Source organism: Doryrhamphus excisus, chromosome 16 (assembly GCF_030265055.1).
Source record: "Doryrhamphus excisus isolate RoL2022-K1 chromosome 16, RoL_Dexc_1.0, whole genome shotgun sequence".
Classification (NCBI taxonomy): domain Eukaryota; kingdom Metazoa; phylum Chordata; class Actinopteri; order Syngnathiformes; family Syngnathidae; genus Doryrhamphus; species Doryrhamphus excisus.
The window spans coordinates 10,803,874-10,819,501 of NC_080481.1; the positions used below are offsets into that span (position 1 = coordinate 10,803,874).

At 40.8% G+C, this 15,628-nt stretch overlaps 1 protein-coding gene across 2 annotated transcripts in view; it reads left to right on the forward strand.

Annotated features, from left to right (window-relative positions):
• The first annotated feature begins 1,754 nt into the window (after window positions 1–1,754).
• Window positions 1,755–15,628, forward strand: part of LOC131104474 (beta-1,3-galactosyltransferase 1-like) — an 84,122-nt gene continuing 70,248 nt past the window's right edge. For both annotated transcript variants that reach the window (XM_058051700.1, XM_058051701.1), the window contains exon 1: window positions 1,755–1,854. The gene's annotated coding sequence lies outside the window, so the exon portion shown is untranslated. The remainder of the gene's footprint in view (window positions 1,855–15,628) is intronic.

A 15,628-nucleotide genomic window follows, 5' to 3' on the forward strand; every position in this document is an offset into this window, starting at 1 on the left:
TTTTGACATTTTCACACATTTTCCAGAAGACAAAGCCGAGGGAACACTCTCTTCCAGGAAGGAGGCAACTGAAGCAAAGATTAGCACATCCAGCTTCCTGGAGGACATTTTTGCCGGCCTCAGTACCAGCGGTTCCACTTTACTATCAGATTTCCAATTTGACATATTCGGGAAATCTGCAAGGGAGGCGCCGCCATTGTCGGCGCTAGACGACCTCTTGGATTTGGGGCGAGAGCAAAGAGATCCAGGAGGGGATGTGAGTCGAAAACAGGAGAGCATCGGCGATGCGTCTCTGTGGGCCGATGACAATGACGTCCTGACAGCGGAGGAGCTGATCAAGAGGAACCGATGCTACGATGACGATGACAGCGACGACTATTAAATTCATCTCAACACCAAAATCTGGGAGCATAACCCACACATAATTTTTACACGCACGTCCATGGAGAGATGATGTGCTCTGATTTCATTTACCCAGCTTTGCCTTTTTATTTCTGCAGTTTTTATCCAGTAAGAGCTGTTTTGATGCTGATGGCGTGCACCTGGTGTGCACCTAACATGAATATTTACTCTTATAAAGTACGTTGCACAGAATTCACATCATGCTATTTTAGAAACAGCCTTGACTGAATATATTTTAACAGGTTTTTCCTTTATTGTATGTGTTTTCGGGTGAAATAAAGCTTCATAAACTCAATGGTTTATGACTTTTTAATAAGTATGTCCACACATAAATGAGGGCAGCAGCGGTGCTGGGATGTTTCATACACCGCATCACTTAGTCAAGATGAGATCTCTTCGGAGAGAGAGAGGTGTATTGATTTTTTTTTACTGCTACAGCAAGTCTTAGAAGGACTTAGCAGCCATCTTAGTTAGAACTTGTTCTTACAGCACAGACGATACGGCATTGTTAATTAGAGCAGCACTTTGGTGTCAGAAAAAGCAAATTCCATGTGGGTTGTTCTATATTCTGCTGACAGCTCCCTCATGCAAGACAACCACTGTTGCAGGTTCAATAATTCAGCATCCATTTTCATAAATTGCTGTTTGCTAGCTTTAATTGGGCCATTTATACAAGCAACAACCTGAGTGACAAATTATATGAAATTCCCATTTCATACATTTTTAATCCTTTAACTCCTCTGCAAAACACTTAAAAATACAACGTTTTAACACAAACCCGTTTGTCCTGTTTTTACTGGGCAAGCGGACTAAACCACTTCATGCCCACAGAAACAGAAGACACATTTCAGCATTAGAAAGACAAAACAGAACTTTTCTTTATCTTTCATGTTTGCATAAAAACTGTCCTTAATTTTGAGATAGTATTTGGGAAAAATGTACTTAAATTAACGCTGGTACATGGTTAGCACTGCAACAGATACAGGTGTTGAAAACAAACTTACCTAAAGTGGTATCCTCTTAATGAGCAAGTATTAATGTAAAAAAAGGAGTCAGTACCCCACCAGCCAAGGGTTATGAATTAACAGTTTCGTATAATTAAACACTAGACTTATTCGGGGAAAGCCTTATCTGACAAAATATTATGATATAGTACATTTAATATACCCTTCGGCATACCCAAACCCTCACCATGCCATTGTCAGTATCGTCAGGCGCGAGCTCGCTCAGCCCCTCCTCCTCGCTCCCGAGGCTTAACGCTGATTGGCTGCTATCGTTCCAACTCGGGGGCTTCTTATTGGATGACCGCTGTCCTCTCGCCGGCTTCAGCCTGCCCTCCAAGAGAGTGAGGCGCGGGATGCCGAATCCATCAAAGCAAGCGCCAGCTCGGCGTGGACCTGACACAACCACAATTCCTGCACACAGACACGCGGGACACTGACAACAATATCGGTATGTGCTTTGGCATTTTCTCCCATTCGCTTCGGGTTGCTTTTTGTGCGTCTTTGTAAACGCCGAAGGTTGCTGTTGTTTAGAAAGTGATTGTTATTTATCCTTTTGAATGAGCTGCCATTACGATGCCTGCGTGTACGCCGGTGTTGTCAACAAATGGCAAACATTAGTACTTGAATGTCTTGTAGGTTAGTAACAGTTGGAGGTTTACTCTGAGCGTATTAGTTGCTTCTTGTTTCTGGCGTACTGGTGCTGAATCTACTATCGCTGATGTTGTGCTGGACCCTAAAGAGACTAAATGTGTCGTTTAAAGAGCATGCCATCATTCAGTGACAAGAAGCCACAGCTTTTGGCGCCTGCCTCATTTATGTGTGTGTGTGTGTGAGAGAGAATGGAAGAATGGCAGAGATGGAATAAATCCAGATTAGAGCATTGTGAATCTCATATTATCCTGCTCTTCATAGCATAATGACATTACTGTATCTGGCTGCTAATGCACGTTAGTCAAATTCATCATGCGGGTGTTTTAGTAAAGAGGGACGAGGTCAATCACTGTCAACATTTAGAGTATTTTATAAAAAGCCTTTCTCCACCACAAATGGCTTTTATGAAAATCAGTGCAGTTGAAAATGTATGCTACACGTTGTCAAAAACATGTCAAACCAGCAGGTGGCGCCATAACTCAAACCTGCCAACATCTACGTATTGTTTTGTACACAGCAGGCTTTTTAACCCTGATTATAATGATATGATTTGTTCACAGAACGGACACCTCTAATTTCAAATCAACACAAATAACTGTTGTAATGCATGGATTAGTTCCAGGTGCGGTAACACACTCTTTCTCTCTTTAATTACCATTGTTTGTTCACTGTGAAGGAAGCCAACAAACTAAATAGTCGATTGTATTTTGAGTACTGTTAAGAAGGGGGGGGGGGGGGTCTTTTTGGGTATGTGGTTGTCTAATGGAGAGATTTTGTTGTGTGTAAGTGGTTGTGTGTGTGTGTGGTCTTGTTGAGTCAACGTACAACAAATGGACACTTCATAATCAACAAGTAGGGTCAAAACAAACAAAGTGCTATCAGTGCTGAACTAGCTTTTTTTTTGAAGAATGGTGCATTTATGCGCAACGATAACTCCTCGGGCACAAGTTGCTGCTGTATTCACGTACACTTGGAAATCGCGGGAAAAAAAGGGAACGTGATACAGCAATCGGATGGGCCCGATATCATGGCAGGAGCCGATCCTCAAAAGTACAGCGACTCGGCCACCGATCCGCATCCTGAAGATCGGATATGTGTTATAACCCTGAAAAGGGGGAAATATGTGAATAAGGATGGTCGGACACCATGTCTCCCTCTGGCATCCTCATCCAGAATGTTTTATTTTCTTTATTTCACACACAAAAAAAAACATGTATGTCAAGCACACAGTAGCAATTTTATTTCCCACAAGTAGACCTGCACAGTAAATCAAGAAGACAACAAACAGTGTCCCTTTTATACTTTTTAAGACAACTCAAACACAAAATATTCTCATGTTATTTTAAACATCCAAAGAAAGAACATATACTGTACATGTCTACATAAACAAACACACATATTAAACATAAACCGTGCCATTACCCTCCTAACAGACGTCGGTTAGCTAGCTTATAGTACCATGGTAGCATCTACAACGTGGTACCAAACTATGTCTCAAAAAGTTTCCGCAATCCACCAAACATGCTTAAAAATGCTCACATGTTTCAGCACAGCAATGAGTACATTTAATGCCCGTGATTTACCTGAAAAGGGGGAAATATGTAAATAAGGATGACCGGACACGAGTGCCGCGGCCAAGAGCTCCCCCTTTCAGCCTTAGCAGGCATAGGCAATCGATCCCAATTAACTGATTCAGACTGCATTGTAAATCAATTATAAATAGATGCGACCCTTTTTAGTGAGCACCTTGCAACACAAACAATATATCACATATGGACATCCTTAACTTAACACAATGAGATGAGTTTCCATTTTTGGTTCCAAAATGTCATTGTCAACAAAGAACCAAGAATACAGATGTAGTTTTGTGTGAAACCATCTCCTTAAAGGGAGGTTATTACATCACTACGTTCCTCATGCTTCTTTTCTAGTTTAGTAACTCTAAACTAAAAGAAAACCAAGCCTGTTTAAAACCATAAACCTGCTAATTTCACTCATTAGTGCATGTTTGCTGGCATGGGACCAAGTACGGATCCTGCCTAAAACTGCAAAGTGGGAGTGGGGTTGTCTGTTTTCATTTCTGAACCATCCCACAGGCCTTCCATTCTGTGGTTTCATCTCAATTAGGCAGATAATTGACCTGGCGCACATATGACAGTGATGTAAACTGGTGTAAACAGTTCATGTTGGCCCAAAAAGGGACCAATACAGGGGACGATTCTGTAGTTTTAATAGAAGAAATGTCAGTTTCCAAATGTCAGTCCCTCTATTGGACATCTTGAAGGAACATTGTAAGTCACATATACTGTATGTAACACTTTACATACAGTATTTTTCTGTCTGCTGTGCTGTGAACGGTATGTAATTGACAACCAGTATTGGGATGCAAGCCCCTTGGGTCCGCATCTAATAGGTTAGTTTGAAACTCACTCAACCCTCATGGGGCTTTTTTAACGTGGAGGAGTGCTGCCTGTCAATATCCGGCAAACATGACACGATGGATAGATTTTTAGCTCAAGGGTGTGAAATAAGAGTATTTTATTATGGGATTCCATTGCATCAGTCAACCGACCTTAGGCCCAACAGATTTAATACAATGCATTTTTTTTTTGTACCGGAAGTGTTTGGAATTCAATGTATCGGTGCCAGACTGCCCTCCCAGATACAATAAAGTGTCTTTGACATTGATGAATGGTGCTTGTAAAGCATATGGGGGAATGTTGTATTTCAAACCAGCAGATTGAATCGCAACGCAAGATGTTGATGCACGTTTTTGCCTTTGATGCGTCTTCTCGTGTCAACAATGTTCAAAGAGAAAATCAGTCAGTTTGTTGGTTGTGGCCGTGAACGCTGGCAATGTTGGTGCCTTCAGGGAGAGTTGCAAATGTCAGTGCGGCTTTTGTTAGTCTCCTAGGGAAACTGCATTCAATGAGGGCCTTTTTACATGGCAATTTTGTGTCATCATAGATGTGGAAGCACTATTTTGTCACTGAGACCTGCACAGTAGCAGTAACTGATCCACCCAGATGTTGTCCGGCTGGCTGGGGAATTATGGTTAGGTCCCTTAATGGGATTTTTGTCCACTTGTCTTGCAGAACATTTGTGACAGTAAATAAACTCCAGACGGGAAACTAAAAGAAGCCAGTGGACCACAGTCATTCAGATTGTTTTCCACAGGACTGTAATCCATTTGTGGTGGTGGGTTTCTCTTATTAGATGACGCCATCATGTAATTTGCATAATTGACCCTGTAGAAGAAATGTTTATGCATGTTTTTTTTTCTCCTGTTTGTCTCTCAGCCAGAAAGGATGAATGACAAGAGGGTTCACTCTATGCCTCTGTCTCAACATCTGGGCGTGTTGGTTCTATAGCTGAATGAACGGGTGTGAGTGAATCCTCATCTCAGTCATTCAGTTTCTTTATGCCAGAGGGTGGAGTCGGGGCTGATCCTGAGTGCTGCAGCCTGCAAGTGACCAAATATGAATCCACAAAAGCCATGGTTTCTAAGCTGGATGCCACAGCCCCAGTGTGGGAATATTTGGGTTTTGAAGAGAATCAAACCCATGAACACTGACAAGGCCAATTTGTCGAGTTAGTTTGAAAGAACTCCTGAAGAAGACACAACACAAGACGCAACTACCCAGTCCAGTTTTCCGAGGTGGAAGCCTTTGTCTTGACAGTCATTGCTTACTGACAAAACGGAGCAATATAGTGCACGCTCACAGACCGTGTCGCTCGCTGCATGTTAAGTCTTAAGCTGGTGCTAAACTTGGCACTAATGTAAGCATGAATGGAACGGCTTGATTAAGAGATTTTAAACATTGCACGCTTGTTTGGCTTTGATTTTTGTCTAAAGTCAGTTTGTGGAAAAAAATATCGGGATATATATCGGACATCCATATTCAACCTAAATGTATCGGGATATGTGTTTTAGTCCATATCACCCAGACCTAACTACACACCACTGAAGCAGTTTAGAATCAATATTTATTGAATAAGATGAAACAGTTTTGCTGTGATCAATGGAACGGAAAAATGCTGATGTCACTCTGGGCCAGAGGCGAAGCTGAAATCTGACTGATGTCAGGGGCCAGCACTCCTGATTCTGAAGGCAGATTCGATGTACTCACATAATATGCTGAAATCTGACATACACAACCACTACTGGAATCTGTAATTCCAAAATAATGCTACTAAATGAAGATAATATACTGTTGGGAATAAACTACAACAATTTAATGGAAAAAATATTAGACATGAAGTTGTACAAGGTCAGTGCTTCTGATTCTGTTTAGGCCAACAGAGAAGGCTTAGCTGGCCCTAACTGCACACCACTGCTCAACTATATGTTGAATAATGGTGTTCCTGCAGGCCAGTGGAAATGTTCTCAGTCTGGAAAACTTAAGCGCTTATTTTCAACTCTATTTTTATGTGAGAATTGTCTGCAATGGTCAGTGTTTGTCAGAAGTCATCAGTCTTACTTTGAGGGGCTATTACTGTATATGGAAACACAACAAATCAATGTTTTACTATAATAGGGCAGAATCTGTGAACATGCCTCCAGGGGGTGCCAGGGTTTATAGTTGACCCCGATGGGTGTCAACAAGTCAGAGTATGTTATTTTGCTTGACCTTCTTGCTGAATAATGCCAGGCCAACTGCAATTACAATTCATCCGTGTTCATGTTAACACTGGAAGCGGGTGCTTGTAGGTTTACGATTGTGTCATCTTTTATAAGGTCAGAAGACTTGTGCCACCGTGGCGGTAGTATTTTTATTTGTATGTTTTACTCTCTGAGGGCATTTTTACATTGATGCTCTCTGACACACCGAAAGCTAGTTATTAGTCCCCCCCCTCCCCCATTTCACAGGAGCTTTATCGGCAAATGTTGTAAATGTTCTGCTGTTTGCAGTAAACGGATCAAACGAAAAATGTCTTTTCCTCCAGTTCATGAATATTCACAGGTTTAGATGTTGGAAGCCCCTCCTTTATATATCACCAGGGACTCAAGTCAGGCTTCCGTGACTATAGTGGACAGACCAATCCACCAATGCTATCCTTTTTTTTTTTAATTTTAAATCACCACTAGTCTTTTCAACAACATGAATAAATTAGTGCCTGGGCTGCTTGTATGCAGATTTTTACAAGATTTGACATGGAAAACCACAGTGATGCTTACTCTTATACCATGACGATAGGGAAGTAAATAACATGTTGTCATAAACCATCTTGTTCTTGTTTGTGAATCGGCAAATTATATAACAGGTCCGCATAATGTGAATGCACTGATTCCATTTCACCATCACTGCCCTTAATTATGTGAAACATTTGTTTTTTAAACAGTTTTTCAGCCTTCAGCTTCATGTATTACCAGTAGGATGACTCTTTACTGAGCCTGAGTTTTGGTTTTTAAACTAAGATTGGTGATGTTTTGAAAGTAGTAAGAAAGAGAGAGATGTACACAATATGTTTGAGGCGTGATTGTCTCTGCAGGAGCTGAAGTTGTCATGGGGTTCTGTATGCTGAGATTCATATAATGGAGGAGGCCAGTGTTTGCTTCTCACAGCACCCACAGTGTTGGCATGTTGGGCATTTCATGCACAAGACACTTAGCATTGGTTTGCCATGGCATTTCTTTAATGCAATCTGCAGTTCTACTTAACTCGGGCATACTTTGCCTTTTCCCTGCCTGCTCTTTGGTCAAGTAGATGAGCGTCTTTGACTTATGGTCGTCAGTTAATAAAGAGTCAGACAAAACCAAGTCGCCAACTCCCCAGGCTGCTCCCGAGGGTTAAACAATGGCGCAAACGGCAAGCTACAAACCTAACAAGATGAACACCCAGTCTATAGCGATATGAACGATATGGTTGACTTTGATATTGTGCTTAAAATAAATATCGATATTTTAAAATATATCATGCTAGGTTAATTGTCCAGGGCTCTACATTAAAAACAAAAATGACTTGCCCATGGGGAATCCTTAAGGTACTGCTTGCCCGAACTTGCCCCATGTAAAATGAAAAGACTGCCATAATGATATCATCTAATTTTTGTGGCATCACATGAGAATCTCAAATAAAGATGAAATGATTATCATTTCTTGTGGTTGTTTTCCTCCATAGATCATGACGTTGCATGGAAATCTGGATTGACAAGAGACTTCTATGCACTTTTTGCCTTTTATAAGTTGTGCACCACAACGAAACTTTATTGAATAGACACATTTGTGTACTAGTAAAGTGTTTTTAATCCAGAAAAAAAAGCTCAATGGTCAAACAATAATTTGTGAAGCAAAGGTGAGGAAAAATCCACAGAGAAATGGAACCGCTAGATTTTGTAGCTTGTGCAAAATCAGCACTTGGTATTGGATCTAATCGGTGGCGTTTCATTGTGACCACTTTAAATTGTCACAGCAATGTGATTCACTCACCTGTCCCATCATTTGATTTGCTGCCGCTAATAAAATACTTGTTTAGGAGGCACTGTTTCATCACTTTTTGGTGTTTTCCTTCAGAAGTTGTTGAAGAATTAGACCATGTTGGCAGGGACGCCATGATAGATGCTTTCGATAGCTGATTGGTTGATCGCGAACAAGAACGGGTGTGGGTAAAATGCGGACTGTGGACAACGACTGCGGTCTAAATAAACGATTCGGATTGGTCCATTTCAAGATTTGAAGGATTGGTTTGGAAATTACCACCGGAATTACGCAGTCCGTGTTTTACCAACACCCAACAAGAACCGCTTTTAAAAAAAAACTCTTCACACTATGGCATGCCAAAGTGCACTTGCCCGACGGGAATATCACTGATTGGATTTACTTGCCCCAATTTTGTTTTAACTTGCCCCGGGCCATCGGTACATCGTTATTGTCGAGCCCTGATTGGCTACTCCAAATTGTCCATATGTATGAATGTCTATATGTGCCCTGTGATTTACTGGCGAACAGTCCAGGGTGTACCCCACCTCTCACCCAAAAACAGCTGGGATAGGCTCCAGCATATCCCCATGGTGAGGATAAGCGGTACAGAAAATGTATGGTGTGTGGCAATATTTGTGCTTCTGTGTAATTTGTCATTTTAAATGATGGCGCTGTTTAGGTAGCTCATGATGTAGAAGCCCTGTGGCTTATGAAGCACAATAAATACCGCTTTTTCCTCATGAGGGGTGCTGGAGCCTATCCCAGCTGTCTTCGGGCAAGAGGCGGGGTACACCCTGGACTACCAATCACAGCCAATCACAGGGCACATATAGACAAACAACCATTCACACTCACATTCATACCTATGGACAATTTAGAGTGGCCAATTAACCTAGCATGTTTTTTTGGAATATGGAGTACCCGGAGAAAACCCACACATGCACGGGGAGAACATGCAAACTCCATACAGAGATGGCCGAGGTTGAACCCTGGTCTCCTAGCTGTGAGGTCTGCGCGCTAACCACTTGTCCACCGTGCCGCACAATAAATACCATCTGTTCCTAAAATCAGATTCAGGTTGAACAATAAATGTAATAAATGACAGCAGGGTTCAAGGTAGTATATCACGGTGAGGAGTCCATGTCACCCCAAACCCCTGCATCCTAAAATGTGAATCGGAAGTAACCTCGCTGATGTGCAGCTGCTTTCAATCAGCATCTGCTCTCAATAAAGTATGCATCCCTCTGTGGACCCATTTCAGATATGATGTGTTTGACTTCTAGGCCTAATTATACGGCGCACATTATTATGAGCGCACAACACCACACAGAGCATCATTAATCCTAGCATAATAAGATGTAACAGTTTCTGTTACTAATACTGTTGATGCACGTCTAGGTATTGTTACCCTATGTAAATGCGCCATTAGATCCTCTTCTTTATGTCTGCCAAATGGATTTTTAGTGTGGTCAGGTTAACTATATTGCAATTTATGAACCCCATTTTATCACTGGCAGTTCAATTTATAATAAATGGAGCAGAGGGTGCCTAGCAAACAGCTCAGCGGTTGATCTTGATGTCTACTGCCTCCACCCGTGTTGCTGAATTGAAGGTGCCTCGGGTTACTTTATGCTCACAGTGTGATGATTTGCTCTCAGCCCGTCTCAGGTTTTAACCCTGAGGAGTTCCAGTAAGAAGCTCAGGATTGGTCATTATTGGCTGTTGAGTGTTGGCTGCTTCTGGGACTTCATTGCCTGCATTTTTTTGTTGGGTTCTCAATGGTAATTACTGCAAAAGAGGATTAAATGCTCCTTCTCTGATTAGGAAGCTGTAAAACAAGAATAATATGAATATTGGGTGTGTTAAGTGCCTTTAAATAAGTCACACTTTTTTTTCATAGGTTGGCTGTTCCTGCGACTTATACTCCAGAGCGACTTATAAATAAAAAAAAACTGTTTATGTTACATAAACACTGGACACCTTTTCTGTTCATGTTTATTGTTTGTGTAGCTGAATAACCATTGTGTTAGCATATCTTACAGCTGTTCTCTATTCTTTTATTGTTAGAACTTGCCTTCCAAGATGACATAATGTCTGTTTTGGTCATGTAGTTTGTAAAATAAATTACCCTCAAAAAATGCGACTTATACTCCAGTGCGACTTATGTATTTTTTTCTACCTAATTATGCATTTTTGGCATTGGGCGACTTATAGTCCAGAAAATACAGTACTTGTTGTAAAAACAAAACTGCGATGTCCTTGGTAGAATGCCGATGTCAGCCATTTGAATCATTCATCAATTGACAAAATCCATACAGTGTCCTCCTGCTGTAGACGGAAAACATTTGAGTTTGTTGTCAAAAGATGGATCCGACACAAACGAGTGACATTTCAGCTTTTTTTTCCAGGTATTTACACCTGAATCGAATGCACCCACTTGGAATATAGCACCATTTGTTTGATACTACCCATTTTTCATGTGAGCACGGGTATTGACAGGTGTGTTTCGGTGCACGTTGCTTATTCGATCAATACATACCACTGACACTCAGTTTCAGACTGGCTTGGATAGATTTTGCTTGTGCAGACTGCATTTGAAGACACCGTGAAAACCAGAGAGCGCTCTATGGCTGGAAAAACCAGCAATTGTGGATCTGAGAGATGAAAAATCTGTCAGAACCGCTGCACAAACATTGGTCGTAGACGCTAGAGGCATTTGAAATAGCCTGAAGAAGAAGGGAAACACTGGTTACAGATGCTGAACAGGCAAACCAGGAAAACATCAGTAGTTGATGACAGGAACTTTGTGAGAGCTGTAAAGAAAAGACCCTAAAAAAATGCATAGGGCATCATTACCTACTGTTCATACTAAAAAAGTGGTTAGTTAAATCATTTTTGAGCTACTTCAAGGTTATTTTTGTTAATTTCCAGCATTTATTGCTGCAATACATCATGGGACAATTTGGCCCAGTTTTCCAAAAACAGATATAGAGTTGCTAACTTTTGTAAATGGTATGACAGCCTCTACACACAAAATCTTCAACAAAATGGAACACTCATGCTTGTGGTTAAGGAAGATGTAGTTGCAGATGCAATTCCAATCGCTTCATTTAAAAAAAAGTAAAACACAGTGTAAACCAGGGGTCTCAAACACGCGGCCCGCAGGACACTAGTTTGAGGCCCCCGCCTTGATATGAAAGTTTAATGTTAGTGCGGCCCATGCAAGTTTGCTATGGATGCTGTATGGTATCATGTACCCAGAAAAAATTATTACGTTTGATTAATGTTCATGTTAAAGGTTAAATAACTGTTAATAGTTATCCTCCCTATCTGTGTGGAAGTGGTAAGTTTTTGGCTATTTAAGTTTAAAGGAAATAACTTGAAGGCTACCGTTTAGGTCGCTAGCTTTCTAGTTTGCAAGTTAGCATGTGTCTCAAGACCCTGCAGTTGTCCAATATGTTGTAAATAAAAAGAGTATATAAATGTGACTATAGTCGTGTTTTGTCATGTCTACAGGGCTCTAATAATGCTTTGTTCATTTTAATCTGAAAAAAATAATTTGTCTACCCACCAACTATATGTGGTTTCTTAAGTTTTTATTATTTGCCGTTTTATTATTATTATTATTATATTTATTTAATTATTACCCATTGATTGATTTTCTTTATTCTTGATTTGTTTATTTATTTTTCATCTCGTTTTGTGTAGAAAAATAAAAAGTAAGATATTTGAGAACAGTAGAATGTTTTATCAGAGCTTTTCTTGTAGAAAATTGGAACCAAAGTGAAGTTTTAAAAAAAAATTGTTTTTAATAAATGCGTTTTTTTTTTTTTTTTAAACCTGATACGGCCCAGTCTCGCCCAGACCCGAGCTCCAGTGGCCCCCAAGTAAATTGAGTTTGAGACCCCTGGTGTAAACAGTCGCAAACACACAACCGCACTAGCATCCACCGTTAAACTAAGTTAACCCAACCAGCTTCCATTCACGCTCCGAGACGAAATTGTCCCTTTTTGTTTGACGGTCCTTAAATGCACCATCTATCATTCTCCCACGGTGCACAGATAGAGTACTATACTGTATTTTTCTATATGGGAAGGCTGGTGTATTTGTTATGTTGTGTTTCCCAAGTCATCGAAGTAAATGTGATTATTTGTCTGAATCTGTGTTTCATTTCTGCTTACTGTACCAATAAAAAGGGCGTGTCATTTCACCAGTCGAGGAAAGCGATCAGAACTCTCAACCCCCACCCCTGTGCACTCAAAACTGCAATTTGATTGAAGGAAAAACACGCTTTAGGTTTGATTGTTGTCATTTCTTGGAGTGTTTGTTTGAGTGAGTATCAACCGGCAATCATCGTTCCTTCTAGCAAAGCACGGGAACATTTTGTGATAAGAAACTTGCATGTTGCACTGAAATACCTGCAGAAAAAAATCACCACGACCTCAAGGTCTAATGGTAAAAGGTGCTCCAGTTACTTCAAGAATGCTTATCTTTGTGAGTTGCCCTTATGGGAATAAAATAATGTAACTGGATTTTGCTAGTGTTTGTTCTGGGGAGATGCTCTGTGTCTTCTTTAATATGTGAAGTCCATGCATTTTTCAGTATGCGGTTGATTACATTCTCTGGATGAGTTTTCATATTTAATCAGCTGCAGGCACTATGGGTTTTACTTGCACACCAGTGGCCATTAATATTCCGTCTCTCTACATGGCACGTATGCATTTACGTGCTTCATGAAGTGCATTTCTTCTTTGGCAGTCTATACGGCCTACACGTCTATGTTTACTAAGCAGCAAATCATTTATTTTTTCATCATCTAAAGTCTGAAAGGTAAGAAAAATATGGAATCATTGTGATACAAGCTGAACGCCCTTCTGTAATTTGGCTTGATTCATTGAAATACTGAGTGATGTTATTCATGTTTGAATCCCAGCTCAGTAGGGTAGTCTGATATTGGCATTGTCTTTCTTCATTTCTCGCTGCTGCCAGCTCAGTCATGGACCCCGAGTTTACTTTTTATACATCACTGACACCATTTTTGAATCAGTGACACAGTGTTTTATCAACACGAGCATAGAGATGAAGCCATCGTCTGTTGTCTGTTGCGGCCATGACAGTTGTCAGTACACCCGTGCAGCATTGAATTGCAGGATGAGGCATCTTTGATTTGAGGTTGTAGAATGGCAGCTCTGACTCTCTACAGTTCCTGATGTTTGATTTGCTATGCCACCTGAAGATGCCATCATAGTCAGGCTGCTACAAAGCTGAATACGCAATTAGAATAGAAAGAAAGGAAAAACGACCCATGAAAATCTCGGTTCCTTTGCACAAATGATGTTGAATGAGTTCAGGGCTCTACATTAAAAACCAAAATGACTTGCCCATAGGGAATCCTTAAGGTGAGAACTACTTGCCCGAACTTGCCCCATGTAAAATGAAAAGACTGCCATAATGATATCATGTAATTTTTTGTGGCATCACATGAGAATCTCAAATAAATAAAATAATATAATAAATACTACCTTACACATGGTAGTCGTAGTAAGCAGTGATATTTATAAGTTGTGCGCCACAATGAAACATTATTGAATAGACACATTTGTGTACTAGTAAAGTGTTTTTAATCCAGAAAAAAAGCTCAATGGTCAAACAATAATTTGTGAAGCAAAGGTGAGAACAATACACAGAGAAATGGAAGCGCTAGATTTTGTAGCTTGTGCAAAATCAGCACTTGGTATTGGATCTAATGGGTGGTGTTTCATTGTGACCACTTCAAATTGTCACAGCAATGTGATTCACTCACCTGTGCCATCATTTGATTTGCTGCCGCTAATAAAATACTTGTTTAGGAGACACTGCTTCATCACTTTTTGCTGTTTCCTTCAGAATTAGACGATGTTGGCAGCGACGCCATGATAGATGTTTTCCTAGTAAAACCATCGCTGATTGGTTGATCGCGAACAAGAACGGGTGTGGGTAAAACGCGGATTGTGGATTACGGACCGCGGTCTAAATAAACGATTCTGATTGGTCCATTTCAAGATTTGCAAGGATTGCTTTGCAAATTACCACCGGAATTACTCAGTCCGTGTTTTACCAACACCCAACAAGAACCGCTTAAAAAAAAAACCTCTTGGCAGTATGGCATGCTAAAGTGCACTTGCCCGACGGGAATATCACTGATTAGATTTACTTGCCCGAATTTTGTTTTAACTTGCCCCGGGCCATCGGTACATCGTTATTGTCGAGCCCTGGAGTTTATACCAATTGCTGTCATCATCATTCATTATTCTTTTCATGTTGTTGTTTGGCGGCACGGCGGGCGAGTGGTTAGCGCACAGACGTCACAGCTAGGAGGATCAGGGTTCAATTCCACCATCTATGTGTGGAGTTTGCATGTTCTGTGCATGTGTGGGTTTTCTCCGGGTACTCCGGTTTCCTCCCACATTCCAAAAACATGCTAGGTTAGTAATTGGCGACTCCAAATTGTCCATAGGTATGAATGTGAGTGTTAATGGTTGTTTGTTTATATGTGCCCTGTGATTGGCTGGCGACCAGTCCAGGTTGTACCCCGCCTCTCGCCCGAAGACAGCTGGGATAGGCTCCAGCACCCCCGCCACCCTCGGGAGGAAAAAGCGGTAGAAAATGAATGAATGAATGAATGTTAAACTGCAGCTTCAGGAAGTAGTGACATGAATGAGTGACGTGGAAACTAATAGCACTTTTGAAGTCTTATTGTTTCCAATTGTTTTGCAGGCATTGGACACATCTTAAGTAAGTGTAGAATTACTACAGTCAACCATTCATGATCACTCATGGGTTTCAAAAGGCTAGATTACTGCACGATGAAGAGCTTCATGGCTAATGGTAAGCTATACGGCTAATGGCTTGAGACAAACGTGACATAGTGACAATGAAAAAAAGCAAGAGAGGCTGACAAAGTGTGTGATGAAATGAATTATGAGGCTATTTAAATGTGATGCTGAAAAAGACAATTTCAGTGGTTTTGGAATGACTTTTCTGGAGTTTGCATGTTCTGTGCATGTGCGGGTTTTCTCCGGGTACTCCGGTTTCCTCCCACATTCCAAAAACATGCTAGGTTAATTGGCGACTCCAAATTGTCCATAGGTATGAATATGAGTGTGAATGG